At 46.9% G+C, this 17,984-nt stretch overlaps 1 long non-coding RNA gene across 1 annotated transcript; it reads right to left on the bottom strand.

Annotated features, from left to right (window-relative positions):
* Positions 1–320: 320 nt before the first annotated feature.
* LOC138800408 (uncharacterized) lies at positions 321–5,502 on the bottom strand. Its single transcript, XR_011364456.1, has 3 exons — positions 5,391–5,502; positions 2,935–3,081; positions 321–760 (listed from the first exon to the last, which is right to left on the bottom strand). It is a non-coding gene; the product is annotated as an uncharacterized lncRNA (long non-coding RNA).
* Between the last annotated feature and the right edge of the window lie 12,482 nt (positions 5,503–17,984).

The following is a 17,984-nucleotide window of genomic DNA, read 5'->3' as shown; positions in this document are numbered from 1 at the left end:
GTCTGACACAGTGCTCTCTGCTGCCACCTCTGTCTGTGTCAGGAACTGTCCAGAACAGTAGCAAATCCCCACAGAAGTTCCTGACTTGGACAGAGGTGGCAGCAGAGAGCACCGTGTCAGACTGGAAACCCTACACCACTTCCTGCAGGACACACAGCAGCTGATAAGTACTGGAAGACTTGAGATTTTTAAATAGAAGTAAATTACCAATCTATACAACTTTCTGAAACCAGTTGCTTTGAAAGAAAAAGATTTTCGCCTAAGTACCCCTTTAACTCCTTGTTGCAAACCCCTCAGTCACCACACTGTGTATAGGGGATATCTTTTAATCTTGGGATAACAGGCAGAGAAAGGGGAACATCAGGATCTCAGAACTGGACATATATCAGATAACGCATTGACTGTGTCAGCGATGTCATCAAAGAATACTGCAGCCAGCCTGAAATGGCTGATAACCGAGAAGAACAGATAACATTCAACCGCACAGCACATGGAGGGAGGGACTGCTATGAATTGCCGGCCTTTCAGCGACATCATTTGGATCACTCGTTATTCGTGCAGTGTGACACTCTCAGTTGTGAGGTTGACAGTGTAATTCAGCACATCAGTCTTCATTCCCCGATAGACATCTGTATTCAGCCATGTCATCTCTCATAACGGCGCTCATTCCATAAAGCAGGAGTTAGCGGCTCTATTCTCCATGGCATCTCCACTTTCCAGGCATAATGTAATCTTCAGCCGCTCTTCTTTCTTCCTCCTGCTGGTAGCCACATCTTAGCATTAGCATCAATAATAGATTCACAAGCACACAGATGCTCATACATAGCGGTCCCTAATATTGGCTCTGGGTAAGGTGGCGTAAAGAAACACGAAAACATCACAATGCAGGATTAGCAGCCAAAAATCTCTAAATAATAACCCAAATATACCAACATATGTGCGGCAGAGATGGAGGCGCAGGGAGCTCACACCTGATTCCCAGCCGATCATTAGAACTAAGAAGCAGAGTCATTGGCTCTTCTATTTAAAAATATCGAGTCAACCAAATATCAAAATATCGAGTCTTTCAGTACAGTAATATTATGGCGATAATATTTGCTCCTTGTACCTATAGATATATATTTATCTCGATAGGTCCTAGCCACGCCACTGGGAAGGGGGATAAAAAAAATTGATAAACCCTGGTAAGCCCATATGGTAAGTATGCCACAGATCAAGCTACTCGCTATGGCCCAGTAAAGTTGTGATGTGAAGGTAGAAAACCGACTGAGGGACTGCAGATGTGAATTGAAGCTGACTGAACAGATACCCCTGCGGCCCATTACAATACATTTTGTAGGGTGCGATGTCTAGTCCCTTGATAGCTCTTGGTAGACAATTGTACTGTTTAAGGTCCCATTAGCGCTACGTAGCTGTTCTAACAGGTTCTTCTACCATTAAAGCTGTTTGTCTGATCTGCCCGCAGTAAAGCCATTCTGGTTTGGAGCCATCAAATTGTTGATTTTCAATTAACTAAAGTTTTATAGACTTTTATGGTGCTCTTAAACAGTGCAGTTTTGAGGTGGTGTTTGTAAGCCAAAACCAAGTGTGGATCATGATGGATTAGCTAAAATAAAGAACTGACCCTCTTTCAGCAGCTTTTTGCTGGCTAAAGTAAAGGCAGTGTACAATAGGGCTTTTTACCCCGAATCTGGAAATATAACTCTTATTTCAATCTGTTGCTCCAGTGCTGTGATATAAGGTTTAGAAGTTTTATGGAAATAAGGTGCTGAAGCCCATAAGACTTTCCCCTGGACTGCAGTTAAAGGGGTTATCCAGCGCTACAAAAACATGGCCACTTTTCCCCCTAATGTTGTCTCCAGTTCAGGTGCAGTTTGCAATTAAGCTCCATTTACTTCAATGGAACTAAGTTTCAAAACCCCACCCAAACTGGAGACAACAGTAGGGGGAACATGGACATGTTTTTGTAGCGCTGGATAACCCCTTTAAGCCCCCTTTCTCCACCCTACTGTAACAACCCTATGCCTGCATGTAAATGCCCAGTCTGTGAACATTGCTAGGCTTCTGCAGTCCAGTGGAGCACCCTGTGAGCTTTATTTGATAGTCACATAAAACGTCTAAAGTAGGGATGGTCCGAACCTGCCGAGGTTCGGGTTCGTATGATTGTTGGGTCCCGCTGTCTGCCCGCTCCGTGCAGCGGGTGGATACAGAGGGAGGACCGCCTGGAAAAGTGGGATACAGCCTATGGTTATGGCTGTATCCCAGTTTTCCAGCGGTCCGCCCGCTGTATCCACCCTCTCCACGGAGCGGGCAGACAGCGGAAATCATTTCCAAGAGTTCGGGTTCGTACAAACCCGAACCGAAGCAGGTTCGGACAATCCCTAGTCTAAAGCGTATATCTCAGCGCTGGAGCAACAGATTGAAATAAGAGTTATATCAACTGATTCTGGAGTGCACCCAACTGTCTATGGAGGACAGGAAGTTTCAGTTTATTTTTAGAAAAATGGAAAATGAGACAAAATGTCACCAGAAATTGTTCAAAAAAATATGTTTAACATAAAAAGTCATTTTCTGATGACACATTCCCTTTAAAGCTTACGGATAAAAAAATGTAATGTATAATAAATAAAAAGAGACATTTTGCTGTTTTGAGTTTAGGTTACAGCGGGAGTAAAACAGCAGGCACTGGGTAGCATGTTGGACGTGTACGATGGGGGTCCACCAGTGGCACACCGTTCACTAATCCAACATGTGAGTTAGTTGTGAGTAGTGTGCGTGCCAGGTGGTTAAGTTACGTGTTTTAAGAATTAAAAGCTGTGACCGACCATCACCTAGAAAAAGAAGTGTGCTGTGTATTTATTTCTGGTGGCAGGTTTCTAAATGGAAACGTTATCTATCGCTTGTAGCAAACAGAGAAAAGTCTGAGGCACTCACCGAAGTCTTTATTTTCAAGTGGATAAAATCACATCGGAACTGGTGCAGCTTGCAGATGAGGGGGACGCCGAACAACACTAAACAGTGTGAAAGCTGTTTCTTGCACTCATGTGCATTTCATCAGACACCTAGCGCTTGGTATGCAGCCTAAATGCAGTCAGGGTAAAAAGAATTATTGTACAGCGTCTTTACTTTAGTCAGCAAAAAAAGCTGCTAACAGGTCCACATTAACCTTGACAACCTGTTCTTTCTTCAGCTTAAGGGCCAGTTCATATGGAGCAAAAGCGGCAGAATTCTGTCTGCCTCAGTCTCCCACAGTGTGTCTATTGGAGGGCTTGCGCGCCTTTGCTTCCATCTCTCTCCGCTCAAACAACTGACTTGTCAATTCTCTGAGCGGAAAGCTGCAGAAGCGGAGGCGCGCAAGCCCTCCCATAGACACACTTGCGCGCCTCTGCTTCTGCGTCTCTCAGCTCAAAGAACTGACGTTGAATTCCGCTGCTTTTGCTCCGTGTGAACTGGCTCTAACACAAAACTTAGGCCCACATTTATCAAAGGGTGTAAAATATAGACTGGTGTAAACTGCCCACAACAACCAATCACAGCTTCTCTTTCATTTTACCATTGCAGAAAGCTGAGCTGTGATTGGTTGCTATGGGCAGTTTACACCAGTCTATATTTACACCCTTTGATAAATATCCCCCTTAGTGCTCATGAACAAAGCCTAGGCTGTACGGGCAAGCACAGCAAAACACATGGGGGGAGACTTATCAAAATGGTGTAAAGTAGAATTGTCGCAGTTGCCCCTAGCAACCAATCAGATTCCACCTTTCATTTTTTAAAGTGTATGTGAGGAATGAAAGGCGGAATCTGATTGGTTGCTAGGGGCAACTGCACCAATTCTACTTTACACCAGTCCAATAAATCCCCCCCATAATCCCAATACAGCTTGGGTCTCTCAGACAGTGAATGTTCAGGTCATAGAATTAAATTAAGTTTTCCATGTTTTCTTTCAATCTAACCTGAGAGCCCTTCATAAACTGTGAGCAGCGCTGTCACTCATCCCCAGTCTTCTATTACAATGCATGTGCGGTCAATACAATCAATGCCTTAGCATGTAGGTGCTACATAAATGACTGGCTGCAGCTCTATTCACTGACACCTCTGGGCCGCTTTTCTTCTACATTTTCAAGAAGCAAAGACAATTGATTTCATGCTGTAAATCTATGTGTAACGCAGCAGAATCGATTAGGTGTTGTTGTGCCGCTGAATGGCTCTAATCTTGGACTCACTATATTATTCTTTATTATGAAGTGATGGAAAAGTGGAGGAGGACTAGGCAGGGAGTCTAGGAAGACGTCTGTATAACATAGCGGCAAGAATAAAGGTACAGAATAGGAAAAAACACATCATGCAGCTGTATTCGCGGCCCTTCATAGATTGACCTGTAAGGCTACGTTCACACGTAGCAAAAGTGGCGGAATTCCGCGGAATGCCACCAGCCTCTCTGTCATGACAGCCTATGGGAGACTTGTGCGCCTTCTCTCCCCGTGCTGAAGAATGAACATGGAGCTGCGCGAGCCCCATAGACTGTCATGAGAGGGAGGCTGGAGGCATTCTGCAGCAGAGAATGGCTTGTCACCAGTGTTGTGTTTTTTTCTTCAGAATTTTACAGTTAGAACTTTACAGTCAGAACAACACAAAAGGATGAGGGGTGTCATAGTAGTAGTACAGGAATAGATGAGGGGTGTAGTAGTACAGGAACAGATGAGGGTTGTAGTAGTAGTACAGGTATAGATGAGGGGTGTAGTAGTAGTACAGGTATAGATGAGGGGTGTAGCAGTACAGGAACAGATGAGGGTTGTAGTAGTAGTACAGGTATAGATGAGGGGTGTAGTAGCAGTACGGGAATAGATGAGGGGTGTAGTAGTACAGTAAAAGATGAGAGGCAGGGTTGTAGCTAGGAGTCATGGGGCCCCATAGCAAACAACTGCATGGGGCCCAATGAAACCTTAAAAACTTGGTAGCTGGGGGAGACTGGGGCAGACTGGGGATGACTGGGGGTAGCTGCGGGATGACTGGGGGTAGCTGGGGCAGACTGGGGGTGACTGGAGCAGACTGGGAAAGACTGGGGGTGACTGAAGCAGACTGGGGGGTGACTTGGGCAGGCTGGGGGTAGATGGGGCAGACTGGGGGGTTAATGGAGCAGACTGGGGCAGACTGCTGACTCGGGCAGACTGGGGATAACTGGGGCAGACTGGAGCTTTATCTCCTTTAGCATCATCCCCCTCATGTAGGCCCCTCATTATCCCACCAATTTCCTTCAGGCTCTTCTAGCCCAGAGGCAGGAGTGGCGTCCCTGCCAGGACCTGTACCTGGAAGGAGAGAGTGGCATCTAGTGGCTGGAGGCAGAATATACAGCCTCCAGCCAAAACTGCCAGCTTTACGTTATTTCTTACCTAGGCTTATAGTTTGCATTGGGGGCCGTTATGGGGGCGTGGCTTGCCGGGACATACCCAGGACATTAATTTGCCAGGACTGCCCTGTCTAATACGCAACAGTCCCGGCAAAACCAGGACTGTTAGCAACTATGCAGCAGCATGACAAGGCAGGGTGTATGAGGTGTACCCTAGAGCAGTGGTTCTCAGCCTGTGGTACGCGGGGAGGTGATGAAAAAAATAAAACTATTGCTTTGGGTGCCCGGACACTGCTATCAATGAGCCATGTCCCGGCACCTATCCCTGCCGCTGCTCTAACCATCCTCCCCCCAGCAGCAGCTCAGTAGCGTTCTGTGGGGGACAGGGCTTGGTGAGGCTGCTGGGGAAAGGATGGAGTTACAGGGTACGAAGCAGCAGCGGCAGCCTCCGGTGCACGCTCTCTCCCTACGGCTGCCGAATCGGGGAGAAGCGTCCAACTGCAAGCTCCAAGAGGGTAGGCGGCACCCTGGGGACGAGTTCCAGGCGGACGGAAGTGACCCGCGCGGGCGGAGAGGAGAAGCGCCGGCAGGTTGATGTCCCCGCCAGCGGCCGCCGGACCAGCCAGCAAGGGCTTAATATCAGCGCCAAGGGTGTTGTGGTGTGCGGGGCTTCCCCGCCCGGGGCTCCAGCAGCAGTAAGTTGTGGACTGGGAAATGGGGCACCCCCACGTCCACCGGCTGCGGCTCAACTCTGTTGGCCTGCCCTGGGTGGCTGGGGGTTGGTCCAGCTGCCGCCGGTGAGGACATCAGCCTGCTGCCGCTTCTGCTCTCGCTTGCGCGGGTCACTTCCGCCCACTTGCCTGGGATTCGTCCCTCTTGGAGCACCTGCCGGACGCTGCGCCCTAATCCAGCAGCTGCAGGGGGAGAACGTGCTCCAAAAACTGTACCCTGTCCCCGTCCACGACTCACTATTGCCGAAGCCCCCAGCAACATGACCCCCTTTGCTGGCCGGACACCTGTAATAGTAGCACATCCCCCCACCACCTCCTCTCTCCCCCATCACCTCCGATCTCCCCACCACCTCTTCTCTCCCCCATCACCTCCGATCTCCCCACCACCTCCTCTCTCCCACACCACCTCCTCTCTCCCCCCATCACCTCCTCCTTCCCCCCAACCTCCTCTCTCCCCCACCACCTCCTCTCTCCCCCCATCACCTCCTCCTTCCCCCCAACCTCCTCTCTCCCCCACCACCTCCTCTCTCCCCCCATCACCTCCTCCTTCCCCCCAACCTCCTCTCTCCCCCACCACCTCCTCTCCCCCCCATCACCTCCTCTCTCCCCCCCATCGCCTCCGATCTCCCCACCACCTCCTCTTCCCCCCCCCATCACCTCCTCTCTCCCCCCATCGCCTCCGATCTCCCCACCACCTCCTCTCCCCCCCACCACCTCCTCTCTCCCCCATCACCTCCGATCTCCCCACCACCTCTTCTCTCCCCCACCACCTCCTCTCTCCCCCACCACCTCCTCCCCCCCATCACCTCCTCTCTCCCCCCCATCACCTCCGATCTCCCAACCACCTCCTCTCCCCCCCATCACCTCCTCTCTCCCCACCACCTCCTCTCCCCCCCATCACCTCCTCTCTCCCCCACCACCTCCTCTCTCCCCCACCACCTCCTCTCTCCCCCATCACCTCCGATCTCCCCCCCACCTCTTCTCTCCCCCATCACCTCCGATCTCCCCCCCACCTCCTCTCCCCCCCATCACCTCCTCTCCCCCCCCCCCATCACCTCCGATCTCCCCACCACCTCCTCTCCCCCCCATCACATCCTCTCTCCCCCACCACCTCCTCTCTCCCCCACCACCTCCTCTCTCCCCCATCACCTCCGATCTCCCCACCACCTCTTCTCTCCCCCATCACCTCCGATCTCCCCACGGCCTCTTCTCTCCCCCATCACCTCCTCCTTCCCCCCACCACCTCCTCTCTCCCCCATCACCTCCTCCTTCCCCCACCACCTCCTCTCTCCCCCATCACCTCCTCCTTCCCCCCACCTCCTCTCTCCCCCATCACCTCCTCCTTCCCCCCACCTCCTCTCTCCCCCATCACCCCCACCTCCTCTCTCCCCATCACCTCCTTCTTCCCCCCACCACCTCCTCTCTCCCCCCATGACCTCCTCCTCTCTCCATCACCTCCGATCTTCCCCCATCACCTCCTCCTCCACCTGTCTCCCCTTACCCCCTCTCTCTTCCTCTCCCCCTTTACCTCCTCTTTTCCTCCCCTCCTGTCTCCCACCTTACTCCTCTCCCCTTTACCTCACCCCTCTCTAGTCCTTCACCTTTTCTCCTTCCTTCTTCTCTCTCCCCATCCCCCCTTTACCCCCTCTCTCTTTCTCTCCCTTTACCCCCTCTCTCCTCCCTTACCCCCTCTCTCCTCCTCTCCCCATCACCACCTCTTTACCTCCCCCCACTTTACCTCCCCTCCTCCCTTCACCTCCTTTCTCTTCCTCTCTCCCCCTCTTTCCTTCTCTCCTCCCTCGGACCTCACTCTGCAGCATCGGGCCTGGAGGCTGGAGAAGAGAGGAAGACCCACTCCATGCCCAGATTAGGGGGCATTTACTATGGTGACATAGCAGGTGAGGGGGCATTTATTATAGGGGCAGAGAAGGGAAGGGGACAATATTACTATATGGAGGACACAGCAGTAGACATTACTATATGACGGACACAGCAGGAAACATTATTACTATATGGATAGCACAGCAGGGGACATTATTATATGGGAGGCACAGCAGGAGACATTATTACTATATGGAGGACACAGCAGGGGACATTATTACTATATAGAGGCACATCAGGGGGCATTATTACTATATGGGGCACATCAGGGGGCATTATTACTATATGGATGCACAGCAGGAGACATTATTACTTTATGGGGGGGTCATAGAAGGGAACATTATTACTATACAGGGTATCTGGCTACATAGAAAGAGGCATCTTGCTGAGGTATCTGGCTATGATTGGGGAGGTATCTTGCTACAAAGGGGGACATATCCAGCTCCATGGGACATATATCGCAGTAAGAGGCATATCCAGTTTCAGGGGACAAATCTGGCTGGAAGAGACATATCCCGCTACAGGGGACATAACTGGCATCTATAAACCTATCTGCCTGCAGGGAGCATGCCTAGCTACAGACAGCATATCTGTCTGTAAGGGGCATATCTGACTCCATGGGACATACCTGGCTGCAATAAGCATACCTAGCTGAAAGGGATATATGTAGCTGGAAAGGATGTATTTGGTAGTAGGGAGCATATCTTGCTCTAGGGGCATACCTCGCTGAAAGGGACATATCATGCTTACCTGCCTGCACTCCAGCCTACTTCTCTGGCTCCCGATACTCTGATGTCCTGCTCAGCCAATCACTGTTCCTTTGCAGCCAGTGGTTGGCTGAGCGGGCTGTCAGTGACCTGTGAGACTAAGACGCAGGTAGAAGTGCAGGCAGGTCAGCATGATATGTTTAAGGCCCCGTTCCCACTGAGCAAAAGTAGCGGAATTCCGCAACGGAATTGTCCGCCGCGGAATGCCATTAGCCTCCCGCTCATAATGGGAGTCTATGGGAGGCGCGCGCTGCTGCTCTGTACGCGCTGAACATGTTCATTCTTTAGCGCGTACAGAGCAGCAGCGCGCGTCTCCCATAGACTCCCATTATGAGCTGGAGGCTAACGGCATTCCGTGGCGGACAATTCCGTCGCGGAATTCCGCTACTTTTGCTCTGTGGGAACGGGGCCTTAGGCCAGACAGCTAATTAGGTAAATAGACAGTGGCTACATTTTCGCAGTGAAATGAAAATCTGCTTTGAGAATGCAGAGCCATAGGTCATAACAATACAGAGTATTGCTGCGGATTTTGCTGCGAAACATATGTATGGCAATGTTTATAATGGATGGCATCCTTGGGGGTACTCGGCTGGAGCTTCTCGTCGCATGGGGGTACTTGGCTTGAAAAGGTTGAGAAACACTGTTCTAGAGCATCTGTGTCCTAGGCCTTCAGCCCCTCTCTCACCTCACCTTCATCCAGCCCAGGGGCGTGCTGAAAAAAGGAGCATGGAGAGAGAGGTGCAGCAGGCCTAGGGCAGGTGAAGTGTAGAAAACTGTACCAGCGTTTTGGGGGTGGGTAAAGGCTGATACATTTTCGCTTTAACTTTACCTGTCCAGGTAGTTTTTGTTTTCTTGTCCTTTTTTATATATAATGGATTTATGGCTGCAGTCTATATGGTAGTTATAGGGTACTTACATGGTAGTTATGAGGGGCACCTGGACGACAGGACCTGTTTTTTCTAACAACTTCCATCCCTGTAATTCCTTACATAGTTGTATATCACTTCATGAACCAAAAATGAGTCCTTATCCCAGAAAAACAGCTCTAAAGTGTTTACCACGATGTGTCTTCTCTGCAGTCTTCTATCTAAAGCCTGTCATCAGCAGAAATGTGTCTCTAGTAATAGCTAGATCCGGATGAAAGTGGGGATGGGGCTTAGGATGTGCAGGGGTCTGGGATGTGTACCTGAAAGCTGACCCAGCTTGCCCACTGAAGATGATCCACTCTCTGCCTGAAAGGCAAATGAAGACTTCCCTTATATCTTACCAGTTATAAAGCCAAGGAAAAGGTGTGAAATAACCAGTGTGCCTACTGCTGTATATCCACAGTGCTGCAGTGTGATCTCCCCATCCCCTTAACTTCTCAGCAGCAGCAACAGTAGAGGCTCAGTGCTTAATGTAACCCTTTCCTGTTGCTGCTGCTGTTTTTTTTTTTCTGCTCACATAGAACCTTGCAAACCTAGTGCCTCAATAACCCCGTCTTCCTTGTCCCTTCTTTCCTTAAATATAACAGGTATATTTTAAAGCAACACAATCAGCAACAGACAAGATCAGTGTTCACCTGCAGATTGTTGCACAATTACAACTCGCATCCTAACTGCATTCAACTGGCAAAGTATTATGGGGATTGTAGTTTGAAACAGCTAGATAGCCAGAGGTTGGGGACCACTGGATTAATTTATGATGGGAATAGGACAGATAAAACACATATATATATTTTTTCCCCATTCATTTCTCGTACTGTGTTAGATTGTTCGTAGATTTATTTAAATTCTTGCTCAGCAGCTCCACCTCGTGTGAAATCAGGACTATTGCATCAATGAGAAAAACAAGTTGCGGTGTCTATGCATTAACTTATAACCAAGGGAACGAATGAGTGATGTCGTTTTTGGTAATGAAAATGTATTACGCAGCAATGTTTTACCTTTCCTATAGCTAACAAAAGCAAATGTCTCTTCATATGTTATATGGATGTGTAGTTCTTGTCTGGACATTGTTCTGTCTAATATCAGAAGAATAGGTTGGTTTGTATTAGGTGGGGGGTTTTTTTATGGCTATCGGCAGCAGATAGTTTTTTCACAAATTCATTTTATGTGATTACACTACAGTTACATCCAGTGACGCACAGACAATGTCATCTCTGATCACAGGCGTTCATTTTCCATTTTTTCTTCATCTGGCCCAGACCACCATAATTATTTCTTCCTAGCCATGACTCTGCAGAACCTGCCAGGAAAATATCTTAGGCTTAGGCTTATGCCCCAAACAATCATAAGGCTTATGCCCCTGTTCCTGGTTTCCTGCACAGTAATTGGGGTAAATAAGTGGATTGGTAGGAAAAAAAGATGGGTCAGGAGAACAGTAGATAGGACCCCTGTAGGTTTGTAGTTCACCTCAGTAGATAGTTTGCCTTTGTAGTTAGTTTGCCCTCCGCAAGTACTTTTCTCCCCTGTAGTTATTTTGCCACATGTAGGTAGACCCCACAGTATATAGCATGCCATCTGTGGTAAGATCCCCTGGTAGGTAGGTATTTTGCCCTAGTAGACAGTTTTTCTCCAGTGAATAGTGAGCCACATGTAGATAGGAACCCTTTGTACATAGTTTGTCCCCTGTAAATAGGACACCCTATAGGTAGGGTAGCCCCCTGTAGGTAGCATCCCCCTATAAAAAGTTTAGCCCCCCTGTAAGCAGGAGGCTCCTGTAGGTAGTTTACCCCTGTAAGTAAGGGCCCTATTCAACCAGATGATTATCGTTCGCATAATCGTTAACGATTAACGATCTCAAACGACCGCTATTGCGAAAGACCTGAAAAAGTTCACTGATTTCCATGGAACGATAATCGTTACTTATGATCGTATTTGCGATAGTTTTTTCTTTGCTATTTCTTCGCTATTGCGTTCGTATCTACTGCGAACGACATCTTATATAATGCGAACGATTTGCGAACAAACAACGATAAAAATAGGTCTAGGTCTTATAAAGCGATCAACGATTTCTCGTTTAGTCGTTAATCGTTAACTGCATTTCAACTGAACGATTATCGTTTAGATTCGAACGATTTAACGATAATCTGAACGATAATCGTCCAGTGGAATAGGGCCCTAAGATCCCCCTGTAGATAGTTTGCCCCCTGTAGGTAGGTAAGAAGTTTATCCCCCTGTAAGCTAGAGCCCCAGTATGTAGTTTGCCCCCTGTAAGTAAGATTCCCCCTGTATTTAGTTTGCCCCTGTAAGTGGGTCTCTCTTAAAGAGATTTAAAACGGGAAAAAAACAAAAAAAAATACTCACCTGCTCCCAATGTTCTCTCCTTCTTCTAGGTCGCAGTCAGCTACTTTCTCCAGTCACTAGAAACCAGGAGGGTGTCTGAATGGTATTAAGGGAGAGCGGGGATTGATGTCATTGTCAGAGGGAAGGATAACAATTGATATCAATTTATTCCTACATTTCCAAGAGGGACAAAAGACAGTTTCTAAGAAAAATTCACAGGAAATAGAAGTATTTACTAAAGCTGACACGAGAGGAGAGCTGCAGATCTGGTGACACAATACAACTAATATAGCTCAGCTACAAATAATAGAGCTTGGCACTGTATCATCTAACATCCAGGCAACTAGAATGTTATTCTCATGCAGATTGTCACAATAATTCTACAGAAAGTCACTTTATTTGTGGGAGATCAGGCTAATTTTACACATTGAGCCTGTGAGTCAGATCTTATTACGTAGTTGCGTTTCTTGGTAGCGGTCTAAATCAGGTGCAATAACCTGCAGGGGTGGAAATAGGAACTGCAATGGACAGGAGGAGATGGTCACTGTATGACTGCTACCAAATCATGTACTACAATGCACAGGGGCCTCGAGCCCATCAATGTGAGAAGATTACTTACATTGGTTTACAAGTATCCACTGTATCTATCTATCTATCTATCTATCTATCTATCTATCTATCTATCTATCTATCTATCTATCTATCTCCTATCTATCTATCTACCTATTATCTATCTATCTATCTCCTATCTATCTACATATCTATCTATCTATCTATCTATCTATCTATCTATCTATCTATCTCCTGTCTATCTATCTATCTCCTATCTATCTATCTATCTATCTATCTATCTATCTATCTATCCATCTATCTATCTATCTATCTATCGAACTCCTATCTATCTATCTATCTCCTATCTATCTATCTATCTCCTATCTATCTATCTACCTACCTATTATCTATCTATCTATCTCCTATCTATCTATCTATCTATCTATCTATCTCCTATCTATCTATCTATCTCCTATCTATCTATCTATCTATCTCCTATCTATCTATCTATCTCCTATCTATCTACCTACCTATTATCTATCTATCTATCTATCTATCTATCTCCTATCTATCTATCTATCTATCTATCTCCTATCTATCTATCTATCTATCTATCTACATATCTTTCTATCTATCTATCTTCTATCTATCTATCTATCTATCTATCTCCTATCTATCTATCTATCTATCTATCTATCTATCTATCTACCTATTATCTATCTATCTATCTATCTATCTATCTATCTATCTATCTATCTCCTATCTATCTATCTATCTATCTATCTCCTATCTATCTATCTATCTATCATATTTTGATCAGTCGGGTCTCACTTCTCAGGCTTCTATCAGTCAGGAGAAGGAGCTGGGAGAATTGCAGTGTAGCGCATTTCACTCACCAACTTGCAGCTGTCTCTGTCCGGGCATCTCCATATATACGGTAAGACACAGGGTTCTCTGGGTGGAAATGATTGAAAAGGTGCCATGCCGTGCATCTCCCTGCTCATTATTCTGATTAGTAAGAGTGAAACTGATCAAAACTTTTGACGTGTCATTTTATTGATGACAGGTATGCCTTAAAGGGGTTATACAGGCTTAGAAAAACATGTCCACTTTCTTCCAAAAACAGCTCCTTTACTGTTCTCAGTCTGGGTGTGGTTTTGCAGCTCTGCTCTATTGAAGTGAATGGAGCTGAACTGTAATACCACACACAACCTGAAGACAGGAGTGGCGCTGTTTTTGTAAGAAAATAGCTGTGTTTTTCTGATTCTGGACAACCCCTTTAATTTTTCCCCACCACACATACACATAATGTCTTAAATAAAGGGAAACTCTGAGCTCAGGACATGATGGATTCTCAGTGATCCAACCATGGACTTCAACCCTTAAACACTTAAAATGTACAATTTATCACAGAAAGGATACAAATTGAATAAAGAGGAGCACTTAATCCTATTACAAAGCAATTATAAAAGTAATTAAATCCTTGAGTGTTGGCGGCGAGGCGGAATTATTAGTGGGTTATCTCACAGAGAAGGCAGTTCTCATAACCAGCACAACCACATACTGACACTTACCATATTCCAGACTCTCCGCCGACGCAGCTAATCCCTCACTGCAGCGAAAGACAATGCCAAATTGTTACTTTCCCATTCCCCACTTTCTTATCTGTAATTGCTGAGGTTTATTAAGCGCATGTATAACTTTTCCCAGTGCGTGAATGCAAAATATTGTCTGCACTTCTGGAAATGCTCAGAGACGCTGATTAGATGAACCATTCACGCTAATAACGGAAATCAAGACGCATTCAAAGAGTTTATTGTGTAACCAGCTGATCGGCTGAAATAGGTGTATAAATATGTAGCAGGAAAAGCATACAGATGGAAAATCAGCATAAAAACACATGCAGACGTTTGAAGGCTAGGCCCATTCGAGGGGTTCTCCAGTGCTACAAAAACATGGCTACTTTCCAGTTTGGGTCAGGTTTTCTAACTAACCTTTAAAGTGAATAGAGCTTAAAGGGGTTATCCAGCGCTGCAACACATGGCCACTTTCTTCCAGAGACAGCCCCACTCTTGTCTCCAGCTTGGGCGGGGTTTTGCTGGTCAGTTCCATTGAAGTGAATGGAGCTTAAAGTGACTGTACCACCAGGCCCAGGCTGAAGCACTGGAGGCGGATCTTGCATGCCCAGAGCATGGGCGTATTACACGCCATGGAGAGGCCATAGTACAGTGTAGGGTACGCCCTGAGCATGAGGCTACCTTATCGTGGTGGAGTAGTTTACACTGTTTGCAAATGGTAACCAAAAGCCTCATTATTTTTGTGGGAATTTTTTTAGCAGTTGGGAGGGCTGTTTTTAAAGAGTCACTGTCGTGATTTTTTTTTTGCAGAAATCAATAGTCCAGGCAATTTTAAGAAACTTTGTAATTGGGTTTATTAGACAAATATGCCATTATCTGCATTCAAAAAGACTTTTCACAGGTCCCCCTCCTCTCCTTTCTGTCATCCACTCCTCAGAATCAGGAAATCTCAATCAGATGCGTCCTGTCTGTTATCTGAAGAGGGGAGGGGGGAAAAGAGACAGAGGAGAAATGTCAGCAGCAGAAAACAGAACAAAGGATTCCTCAGTGGGAAAGCTATTCAGAGTGCTATTCAGAGGTCAGTGGTGACATCAAAGGAGAGAGGACAGAGGGTAATGTAGCTTTTAATTAACTCTTTGTTGTCCTGTTTTGGTGTCTCTTTTCCCTCTCTCCATAGGAGAACAATGAAGACGGGGGAGAGCTTCAAACTGCTTTTTCATGATATAAATTTATTTTTGGGCTAATAACCCCAATTACAAAGTTTCTTAAAATCGCATGGACTATTGATTTCTGCAAAAACAAATTTCACGATAGTGACTCTAACTATGTTCATGTCTGTAGTGGGTCTACATCTTGCCATTGCGGTGAGCTGTTGCATTTTTCAGTGTTTTTGTGTGTTCCCCAAATAGTCGGTAACCTGCCGAGTTATAGTGGGTCCCTTGGGCTCTTGTCACGGCAGTCCTGAGTGGCAACTGACCCAACTGGACTGTCAGTAACGCCACCCACAGAAAGGGGAAAAATGACCCAAGGTGTACGATGCTGTGTGTATAGACTTTAGTGCTTGATCTTTTGTGCTTTAGGAGGTGCTTGAGAAGGAGAGGTAGTTGTAGCGGTGTTTGCAAGGTAGAGTAAAGTAGCGTAGAGAAAAGGAGTTGGCCAGAGGAGCCCTAACCCAGTGTAGCAATGTACTCTGCCAGAACCTGGAGAAATCTTTGTAGTGATGTGTTTACTTGTATTTGTGTATAGACTTAGTCTGATCACCTTCTGCTTCCTAGTATCGTTGAACCAATCCCAGTAAGGTAATACAAGCCCCAGCCGTGGTTATCTGGGTGTAGCTAATAGTCCGGGATGTTCCAATTACTTGCACTGCGCAATAGGATACGTTGGTCTTTAGTACTGGCTGCTTTGCCCTATCGAGGCTAGTTCCTGTTTCAGGATACAGCCCTGCTCTGGGTAGATGTTTTCTCGGCGTGGGACAGGGTGTTCCTTGGTTACCTCTCCCTTTAAGGTGCTTAAAGGGGTACTCCGGGCCAGGGGGTATTTTGGTGGATCGCCGGGAAGGGGGTGGAAATTGAAGCCGGAGGTCACTTACCTCCCCCGTACCAGCACCGGGGTGCTGCCGCATGAAACATGACTTCTCAAGGCAGCTCTGCCAATCAGCAGCCTAAGCCGAGTCCTGCCTCGGGACTCCGGAGTCCCGCCTCGGCCGCTGAATGGCAGAGCTGCCTTGAGATGTCACGTCTCATGTGGCAGCTCGGACCAGGAAGCCCCCGCGAGATGGGAGTAACAGGCAGCGATCCGGGCACCGCAACGGGGGGAGGTAAGTGACCTCCGGCTTCAATTTCCACCCCCTCCCCAGCGATCCTCCAAAATACCCCTCCTGGTCAGAATACCCCTTTAACACTGCATACTGAACGTAGTGGTAGTAGCAAACAAACTGTCGGTCTTTAGCTGCATCTGTACACTGTTGTGTGTCTAGAATCAACTGCACTGAACTGACTAACTCCTCCTTCAGGGGTTGAGTGTGTGTAGAGAGCAGGGATAGGTAGAGGGAGAGAGGGAACCTCCTACTGGTCAGCAACAAACACATGGTTTAACAACAACTTTAACCCATAACCTTCCTCATTTGTGCAACACATATAAATATAAAACACTGACACCTAGTGGTAAAACTTTAAAATATCTCATCACCACTATAACCTGAGAGAGAACTTTGTGACAGGTGCATAACGTACAATCAGATGCATATGGTGGTAGAGTTGATGACCTGTGGACCAGAAAGTTAGTCCTTCAACAGAATACAGCAATATGCATAATCACTTATGCTGGGTTCACATGTAGTATGTTGGCGCATATTGTTAGCCAAAATAGTGATTAAATAGTGACCAAAATACCAGGTCTACAGGCCTTGTAATGGTCTAATGGTGCCTGGAGACAACTAGACTATTGCGGTAGCTGTCAGTCAGAAGGGATCTATATCCTGTCACAAACAGATAAGGGGCAGCTTGTTCTAGACAGCAGAATGGCCATCACCGGGTGTAGTGGATGCTGAAATCTGTCTAGGTTGCTGGGCAAACACCAACAAAAAAACGTGGCCATTTTGTGGGTGTTCAAGGTGGTTATAGGGGTATTCCCTTGTAGTTTATGGGATGGTCCCTGTTCGAATTTTTCCTTTACAGATGATGACAAGTATGGATGACCAGGATGTGACAAGTGGATAACACATGGATAATTTTGATGACCATAAATCAGGGATGGGGAATAGAGATGAGCGAACTGGGTTCGGGTTCGAGTCGATCCGAGCCTGAACGTTCGGCATTTGATTAGCGGTGGCTGCTGAACTTGGATAAAGCCCTAAGCCTATGTGGAAATCATGGATATAGTCATTGGCTATATCCATGTTTTCCAGAGAACCTTAGAGCTTTATCCAAGTTCAGCAGCCACCACTAATCAAATGCCGAACGTTCAGGCTCGGATCGACTCGAACCCGAACCCGGTTCGCTCATCTCTAATGGGGAACCTTGGCTGTCCAGCTGTTGCAAAACTGCAACTCCCATCATGCCTGGACAGCCAAAGCTTTGGCTGTTCAGACATGATGGAAATTATAGTTTTGCAACAGCTGGAAGTGTCGATCCCTTCCACAAATGCATTTAAACGTATGGGTCGTCATCAAAACTGGTGCAAAGCAACATTGGTCCAGCCGCCCCTAACAACCAATCAGATTCCACCTCTCAAAGATTCCACCTACTGTGAACAATGAAAGCAGCAACCTGATTGGTTGCAATTGCCAACTACATTGCTCATCCTTTGCACCAGTGTTCTGATACATCTCCCCCATAGCCCTCAAGTTATCTTTGAAAAAT

Source organism: Dendropsophus ebraccatus, chromosome 9 (genome assembly GCF_027789765.1).
Source record: "Dendropsophus ebraccatus isolate aDenEbr1 chromosome 9, aDenEbr1.pat, whole genome shotgun sequence".
Taxonomy (NCBI): domain Eukaryota; kingdom Metazoa; phylum Chordata; class Amphibia; order Anura; family Hylidae; genus Dendropsophus; species Dendropsophus ebraccatus.
The sequence above is the reverse complement of the archived record's forward strand: the minus strand, read 5'-3'. Positions and strand labels throughout refer to the sequence as shown.